The sequence below is a fragment of the Pteronotus mesoamericanus genome, unplaced genomic scaffold (assembly GCF_021234165.1).
Source record: "Pteronotus mesoamericanus isolate MK-2021 breed Mesoamerican mustached bat unplaced genomic scaffold, CSHL_Meso_final scaffold_651, whole genome shotgun sequence".
Lineage (NCBI taxonomy): Eukaryota > Metazoa > Chordata > Mammalia > Chiroptera > Mormoopidae > Pteronotus > Pteronotus mesoamericanus.
The window spans coordinates 35,350,587-35,360,675 of record NW_026555325.1 but is presented as its reverse complement, the minus strand read 5'-3'; positions in this window follow the sequence as shown (position 1 = coordinate 35,360,675).

Here is a 10,089-nt window from a genome sequence, read left to right as displayed (position 1 = left end):
ATATGCTTTCGTTTCTTTTGAATATATATGTATAATCTCCTAGGAATGGAATTGCTGGGTCATAGGGCTAGAAATGTAATGCCTGCTTTAAAGAGCTTGGAAGTCTTTTAATATTTATCCTCAAACTGCTTTTCCAAAGATTTTGAATTAACTTTTACTTCTGTGATTGAGGATCTGTTATTTAGTCAGTTGGTTCTCAGGGAATAATGATGTCCCAGAGTAAAAGTGTAAGACAGTGTTGTCCAATAGAAATATAAACCAAGTCATGTATGTAATTTTAAATTTTCTAGTAGCCACATATTTTAAAAGTAACAAAAACAGTGAAATTAATTTTAATAATAAATGTTATTGAACTCATTATATCCAAAATAATATCTTTTCAACCTGTAATGAATATAAAAATTATTACTGAGATATTTTATCTTCTTTTCTTTTTGTATTCACACTGTTTACAAAATCTACTAATTATTTTAGGCTTGTGTGGCTAGTGGCTAGTATAATGGAGAGGAGTTTGGCTGACTACATCTTCTTTGGAAGGTAACAGGAACTTACTTTTTAAAACATATCCTCAGATTTATTTTTCCCAGTTATCTTCCTCTTTTTAATTAAAAATAATGAAGCAGGGACAAAATTTAGCTAACTAAGGATTCCTCCTAGATGGAGAATGGTTGGCTAAGTACTTAGTGGTTTCACATAGTACATATTTCTATCTGATGTGTGACAGTGTATAATGTGTGAAAAAAGACAGTTTTAAAATATTCACCCCCTTATTTCAGAGAACGTGGGCAGACCCTGGAGCTGCTTTTTTTTCTGGGATCTACGTCATTGTGCTGAATGCTAAACACCAAGGCTAACATTCTCCCAAATTGGTAAATAATTTCCTTTATTAGGTTTTTAATGATGAAATAAACAGGAAAGAAAAAAGAGTAAGGAATAGGTTTCCCTGTGCTATTCTGGTGAAAATCATGTTTTCCAATTTATTCTTCTCACAATATAAAGTATGTGATCTGAGATCCTATATAATCCCAGGACACAACAATCCTTCTCTGTTGTATGGCAACTGCCTGCCATGCATAATTATTTTCCAAAAGCATATCAGGTCAGAGATGAAGCAGAGATTGGGGGATAGAGTCCATGGTGACCTTAGGCAGGTTTTTTTTACTTGTAGGAACCAGTTGGATAGTTATTACCACCTGGCGCTGCTAATGAGTCTAGTTGGGAAAACAAAGCTGCTAAGCATTCCACAGCAGACTGCTCTGTGGTCCAGGTCTGGGGAGTCTTTTGGGGTCTGGTGAGCATCTAAAGATATATTTTAGGGTGTTTTGTTTATGATGGAAGTTGAACTCTTAGTTTTTCAGTTTTAAAAAGAAACATGTTTTTTAGAAGCATTATTAATGGTTAATTCATTTGTGCTTCTGTAACCTAAATATTTTACTGGGTTCATAAAATAATTTTGAAAGTTTAAATATACCTTACACATTAAAAGGAATTTATTTATAATATTCTTGGAGGGAGTAGACCATCTCTTCCAAGAAAGTATTTCCACTACTAATTTCAAATGGCCTCTAAGCAACCTAAATAAAGAGACAACATAGTGCAGTCATTCAGAGCAGGAAGTCTGTTGTCAGAAAGTCCTGGATGCAAATATGACCTCTACCTTTTACCAGTCCTGTGACCAGAAGCCAGGTATTTTCTTTTCTTTTGCATAAGATCCTTCTCCTGAATATAGGAATGATGAGAGCTGTTTTACGGATCGAGTGAGATAGCGCAAATATGGTACTTAGCTGAATACTCATCACTGCTGTCTTTGTTGTGGTATGATATTTGTTTTTGTTTTGGGTTATTATTCTTACACACAGTTCATGTATTCCAAGCTATCACATCATGAAGAATAGCAAATGAAAAGCCCAAGGAATAGTAAATAATCAGACATCAATTACTATGTGACCCAACTGCTATGTTGTGTAAGAGGAAAGCATGGTTGTCCCACAAGCTGTGAGAACAAGGGAAACGAAGACTGGAGTGATGAGAAGCGGAAATAATAGGACCTATTAAAGAAATATACTTACCAAGAAGATGCTTTACTAATATATCCCACAGATTGTTAATTAATCCAATACACACTTACTGCGCACTAAATATATGCAAAATGCTGTGCTGGATATGAGGGCTACAAAGATTAGATATGTAACCTGCCACCAATAAATTGTAATACCCAGCCTTTATTATTGCATGAGGCACCTTACCTGTAGTCCTTGGCTTGCTTGTCGGCCCCAGCCTCTTGATTATGAGCAGGAATGCTATCTACTCACATTTGTACCTCTGGACTGCGCACAGTGCATGGCTCGTGATAGGTACTCAATAAATGTGTGCTGAAGTGAATTCCTGAGCGTGAAGAAGAGAATCAATCACTACTGGATTTCCAACTGTAATAGATAAGCCCCTTGAAGGCAAAGGCCCATGGCTTGTAAATGTCTTGACGTCAAAAATAGTGGATTCTTGGTATTAGTTTAGCAGTTATGCTCATATTAAAATGTCATTATTAAAATGAGATTTGCTCTGTAATTTCAAAATGCAGTTACTGAGGTTTCAATTTTCAGTAGGTTCCTATAGTCACAGGTGTATAAAATACACAATTGCATTGCACTGTTATATCTAAATAAGGGAAATAAAGCAATGAAAATGTGCTCTCTCATAAATATGTTGTTTTTCTTGAAGTTTGGAAAACCTTTTACTTTTCAATGAGATGCTATAAACAAGCTTTTCATTGAACCATAAATACTGGGACTTCATCATTTATTTTCCATTCACATTACTTTAGTCTACTCATATAAAAAATGTATATGTTGAAATATGTTTTAATGAGGAAAAACTGATTACAGAATATGTGTGTGTATTCTAATTCTCATGTGGAGGTAATGTAGTCAATGAGAGCAATTCATAATATTGTTGCAGTGTATTTGATAAAATTATGTTTTGAGGAGTGCATCCATTCTGATGTCTTGTATGGTAAATTGTACATCAAGATATTATTACTGAACTTTGTTAGATTGTGGAAGTTTGCAGCTGATTCTTTGATAGGATGAGTGGAAGCAGACTATATATATTCCTAGTCTATTGAAGCTCATTATAATTGGTGGTCTGGAATCAAATACTAATCTACAGCTTAATCCAAGCATGATAACTTTCCATTAATCTGTGATGGGTTTTTATTTCTTTATTATGAGCTAAATGTGTAAACACAAAAGAATTAACAGGCATCTTGGCACGATTTAATTCTCAGGGCTCCCTCTGCTGGTAATGAAAAACAACAAATTTACAGAAAGCCCAAGAATGAAGTTAATATTATTACCACACTTTTGCCGTTTATATTAAAGCTAAATTTACTGTTGGACACTTATGCAATAAAACCAAATGTTTTGGTTTACAGCAAGCCAGCTTTTCCACTAAAGATTAAGTGATATTTTTTGTGGTTGAATTAATTAGTCTTTTCATCACAGAAAATTGAACTATTTTGTATTTAAAATAAATATTTGCCAGAGTTATACAGAGTAATTTACAACATCATTTATACAAATGATTACCAACAGCTTACATAAATGGGAACAGAACACTTAATAGAGACATAGTGAAGATTTAGTAGCTACCCACACTACTTCACCCTCCCCTATATAATTCCTATACAACATAAATACACACTGTGCATACCATCCAATCAAACAATTATTTTCTGGGCCATAATATTTCAACATAATACATAAAAATACATTAAAATTGAAAAAAATGTGTTCAATTTGCAACCCTCTGAGTACTCGTGTATATAGTGCTCTTTTAACTTTGAAAAGCACTTTCATATTCTCCACATTTTACCCTAACAACCCTGGAGATAGAGCAGATACTATCACCTCCACTTATCAGGCACAGTAACCAAAGTCAGGGGTTAAACAATTCACCCAAAATTACATACTCTTTAGTGGAAAGTAGCCTTAGGCTCTTCCAATGTGGCCTGAAGGCCTCTTTCTCTCAAAAGCTATTTAATAAAAAATCATCAAGAAAATCATTTGTTCCCTAGCTTTTTATTAACCAAGTTGTCTTAAATTGTCCATATTTATGCTTCAAAATTCCCTATTCAGAACACCTCTTAATGAACCCAAATCTTCTGAGAGCCGTAGACAATTTTCAACTAAGGGTTGTATCATGAATTAGAAGACAGAAAAGAGTAGAACTGGCGAGGTGGGGATCATTTTAGCATTATCCACTGTGTTGGTACATAGGACACTGTGTTGGCCAGTGTCCTCATAACTCTGAGTTCCAAGATCATTTGGGAAGTGCTAAGAGTCATGCCATTTCATCGAACCATGGGTTCCAACTGGGTTAACCTCAAGATAAAAACAAATGAATACTCTAGTTTCCAGGATTCAGCCAGGCCTATAAGCAGAGAGTTTTTGGAAACCAAATCACGAATTTAGCTTTTTTTCCATGCATAAGTGAACAACCTTTTAGCGAAATTTAATGATAGAGTTGAAACCAAAAATTCTGGTCTAACTAACAATTCTCAGTGAAATAGGTTTGATGGTTTCAGTTCAGTGCATATCATGAAAGCGCTCTGGCACAATTGATAGGATGTTCATGAGGAGGTAATATACAGATCCACAGATTCAATTACTTTTCACCCCAAGAGATATTTATAGGGGTGATCTATCAAGGTTACAGGGGAGAGAGGTGACATGACAGTAACAGCACTCAACCTAAGCTGATATGCTGGAATATAAAGACACCTGCAGTCCTATCCTTTTTTAACTATTACAATTGACAACTTTTCATTAAAAAATGTTTTGGTACAGAATCCAGTTCTGAAATTTATACCTGTTTTTCAAGTTGAATAAAAATGCAAAAAATGTATCAATCTACTTTGGTATAGAAAAGATACTATTTACACCTTAAGATATATGAAATTAGAACAGATGCTACTTATATCTTAAAATAAGAAATAAAGACCAGAAATAAAAAAATATATTGTTTTCACAGCCATAAATCTATTCAGTTGTAAAAAAATATATAATCTTTTTGAATAGAAATTTAAGCAAACATTTTTGCCTCTAAAAAGCCTACCATGACATCAACTCGATTTCAACTACATTTTAATGTTAGATAATACAGATGGATGAAATTGTCAACTTCCAACCCATAATCTCTATTCCATAATCTCTACTCTTAATTGGAATGAAATATGGTCCACCTGACATTTAGACTTCACACACACACACACACACACACACAAATTGTATTATTTTCTTGATCTTCTCAACAATGAAGAAAGTAGACCTAAATATTCTTTCAAAAGTATAGTAATATTTTAACTGTCTCATATATCTGAGTACTTCATTCTTCAGAATACAACAACCAAGGAACCAAAAGAAAACTAAACAGGCATCTAAGAATAAAAATAAATCTGGCCCAAGCTCATCCACTTTATTTGTAAGAAAGTTCCTTGGCCCCTTCTTTTATAGTTTATTTACTCTTGTTTTATACACATTCCGACAAGCTTGATTACCCTGGAAGAAAAGTATTACTAGAGGTGGACATACTGACATTATAAACAGCATTTTATGTGTACCAGATACAAATCAAATTACCTCTCAGGTCCAAAGAAAACGTGAATTGTAAATAACACACACAAAATTCCATCTTTAGTCTAGTCATTATATCACAGAGAAAGATTGAAATGTACATTTTATAATCTCTAATGCATAACAAGCTGAAGATCCTCTGTTGCAAGCACACTGGATAAGGAGTGTTTACTCCACCACTAGGCTCAGACTGGGCTGTCACAAACTCGAGGGAGACCCCTGAGAAGATTTACACTAGGGAGGGGAGGACATGTCTATTCCTCCATGCCTGAGTGCAGACCTCTAGTTTCAGATGCTCAGAGGAGGGTTCAGTGGCGGAGCGGAGTAGCCAGAGTTGGCAGCCCATGTAACTGGTATTCACTTATCTATGTAAGCCAGGGACCCCAACCTCTGGGTCATGGACCGGTACTGTTCTGGGCCTGTTAGGAACCAGGCCATAGAGCAGGAGGTGAGCTTAAATGTGATGCACTTGAATCACCCCAAAACCAACCCCCCACCCCAGTCTATGGAGAAATTGTCTGCCACGAAACCTGTCCCTGGTGACAAAAAGTTTGGGGACCACTGATGTAGGCCACTTCTACCAGGTCTCCACAGTAGGTTCTAATTGCACTTCTGTTCAGGAAAGCTGTGTCCCCTACTCTTTCTGGGCAGTATCTGGCAGGACTGAGAGTAAAGAAATATTTTTTTCCTTTTGATGTTGACAGTCCGACAAGAGCAAAAAATGGAAATTCGGGGGTTACATACTTGGTGACCAGTTGTCCTCCCAAAGCGATAAATCATGGTTAAAACAGAAAGCCATATCAAATACATTCTGCCAACCGAACTTTCAACACTGAATTGAAGTCCTATTTTTCTCTCCATAAATATGACCTTGATTTGGTGAAGTCATAGTTCCTGTGTTTCTTTGGTTTTCTCCTGAAATGTTGGCCAAGAAAAATAGGAATATTCTGCAAAGTCAGTGTCGTAAGAGAAATTTCTGATTCTGAGTGTGTATCATTGGCAATCAACTTTTAAGCAAACGTTTGAAAATCCTAGTGATTATTTAAAGAACCTCAAAAGTGACTAATTGAAACTGGGTTCTCAAACTTCTTAAGTATGAGAGTTCCTTGCTGAGAGTTCTTGATCTTTTAGCATCTGCTGATTAGAAAGCCCCATAGTGATAACAAGCTATTGCCAGATTAATGATTAATTTAATTTTAAATTCACTTGCATTTAATTAATTACATCATCTAAATATATTTGGGAAGTAGCAGTATAGTTCCTATACACGGGAGACACAAATTCAGAATCCATTTACACACAATGGATTACACAGAATCCATTTTACAGTAAGTCCAAGGGCTCCTAGAAACTAAGTCCATTGGTTGGAAAGTACTTCTTTAGAATAACTAAAATTATGAAAATAATAAGTAACTGAAGGAACATCCGACCATTTTAAATGTGGACATGTTTTTTATTGAACTTATTGCGGTGGCATCGGTTAATAAAATTATATAGGTTTCAAGTGTGCAATTCTATAATACATGCTCTGTGCATCACATTGTTGTGTTTTTCACACAAAGTCAAGTCTCCTGTCATCATACATTTGACCCCCTTTACTCATTACTGCCTTTACCTCATCCCTGTTTACCATACTGTTGTCTGTGTCTGAGTTTTTGTTTGTTTGTCCTGTTCATTCATTTGTTGCTTTCAGTTTTATATCTCACATATGACTGAAATCATATGGTTCTTCCCTTTTTCTACCTGACTTATTTCACTTACCATAATATTCTCAAGATCCATTCATGTTATTGCAAATAGCAGTATTTCATCTTTTCTTATGAATGAATAATATTTCAATGTGTGTATGAACTACATCTTCTTTAGCCAATCATCTATTGAAGGACATGTATATTTTCAAATTTTTCAGGTAAATACCCAGAGCAGGGGTTGCTGGGTCATATGGTAACTCTATTCTTAATTTTTTTGAGAAACCGCCATACTGTTTTCCATAGTGGCTGTACCAGTTTACATTAAAATGTGGGCATGTTTTACATTGGCAAGAACCTGGAAACAGCTCAAATTGAGTACCCTGCCTTTATTTTTTAAAGATCAAATACATTTTGAATATGAATAGGATAAATAAAAATTTTTTAGAACCTAATTACTTGACTGGCATTGAGACAAATGGGACTTCACATTTTAACATAGGAAGGGTTGTCAATAAAAACTAATTCTCGTGTGGAAAAAATAACGTTATTTTTCCTTTTTCTCTTTTATTTTAGAAAAAAATAGGCAAATACAGAAACATATAAGATGGCTAAGTGGTAGAACCATATAGTGGCTAAGCTCCTGGTTTTCAGAGCCAGACAAACCCGGGTTTGAGGGAAGGCTCAGCCCTAACCAACTGTAAGATCTTCAGTTTCTTCATACCGATTCTTCATCTGTAAAATAGAAATAGTGCCTACATTAGCAAATGGTAATATGGATTGAAAGACATACATCTGAAGTGCTTGGTACACAGTAAGAGCTCAAAAAATGGTGGCCATGGTTATTATTAGTGAACTTTGCATGTAAATGGATATTCTAGTGAGATTTATTTTCAGAATGCTAATTTTTTTTAGTATACATAGAGAAAGGACAAACTGCAGACAGACCTAAAAACTAGATCTCCAAAATGCAAAGAGTACAGGTAGCTAGGCATCCTCACTCCACCTAAGTCAACTCCAAGAAATGAGAGAAGGAGAAGGAATTTTTAGCACTGTTTATTTTGAGCTTGGGCTCTTTGCTGAGGCCACAGGTACTACATGGTATATGGTCTCTATAGTCTTGGTATTATAGGTACAGAAGAATTTACACACACAAAAGAATTAAACTATTTTCTTGTGCGTGCGCGCACGCGCGCGCGCGCACACACACGCGCACACACACACACACACACACAGCCTCTACCCTTAACAGAATATCTGAGACAAATGTGGATTATGATACAAACATAGCTTTTGGACTGACTTATTGTTTGAGTGAAATTTATAAGCTTCCTTTGTGAAAGGCTGACATTGTATTCTTTCTTTAATACAACATTAATTCTTTTCCACCACCCCTTCAAAAGAACAGTTAAAAAAATACAAATCACAAACATGTTGTGGATTTAAGTTGGAAAATCAAATTTCCACTTCTCATTCTTGCATAACTGATTATTTTGCATTTCTTTTACCTTGTCAATAAACAGGTATAAACATCTATTTCTTCTTATTTGGCAGGGTGGCTGCAGTGGGAAGACTCCGACTTAAGAATTTCCTTTTTTCTGGAAACTTACTAAAGTCCTTAGGAACCAAACATTTAGCTTCACTTGAAATAAAGATTGTAACACCAGGCAAGTGTCCTTGGCCCTTCAGGGATTTACAGGAAGTCTGCAGGAAACCATCCTGATAGCACCTGGAGGACCAGGAGGGCTAGCTCAATTACAACGGGGAAGTGCTGCAGGGGGAGATCTGCGTGTAATTCTCGCAGTGCTCCTGACCTCTGGCTTTCTGCCTTAGCCACGGCCATGGACCCCATCAAGCATGTAAATGTTCTATGCAGAACTCTTTTTTTGGTCACAGCCTTTGGGCCCCTGGGGCCCGGACAAGGCTAAAAGAAAGTTAGCATAAGACATTTGGGACTCAGTTCCCTAAGTTTTTAAAATATTCAGGTGTTAATCGTGAAATGTATGATGAATAAGATTATCTAGATGTACTACATAACAATTAGTTGGTTAAATCATACAACAATTTTGTGAAAGATATAAACACTATTACCATCTTCAACTGGGTTGTTTGATGGATTGTTTTCCAGTATAAGGTTTAAGAAGTCATTCAGTGCCAACCATCAAGACAGGCCTATGTGTTCTAATTCCTCTCATCTGCTATGCTTTTCTGAAGTCACATGAGGTCTGGGCTTTGTTCTATCAGATTCTGTTTAGGGTTTACTCTCCTATCATTCATAAATCACCCCACAAGTATTTATTAGGCTCCTACTGTATGCTAGGCACTAAGTATACATAGGTATGTACTTCCTGCCCTTGTGTAGGTTACAATCTATGGGAGAGACCAATAATGAAAAAATAAATATGCAGCTACAAATTGTGATCCATGCTGTGAAGAAACTAGTAGGGAGCAGTGACAGTCAAACAGAGGGGGCCCTTCTGGGTTGACATGCAAGCTGAGGGGTACCCAGAGCTCTCCAGGGAGAAGGACCAGTAGGGAAGTGCGTGAGGATTTCTGGGCATCCCAAGGACCCACACAAGGCCACCGTGGCTGAGGCAGAGCGGGAAAGAGGCAGCATGGGGGCCGGATCCAGGCAGGGGTCAGTAGGCTGGGTTTTCTGAAGTGCAATGAGAAGCCTTTGAAAGGTTTTAAGCAAGGCAGTGACATGCATTTAAATGACCTCTCTCTAATTGCTGTTTGCTAAATAGACTGAAGGTTGCTAATATTGGAAC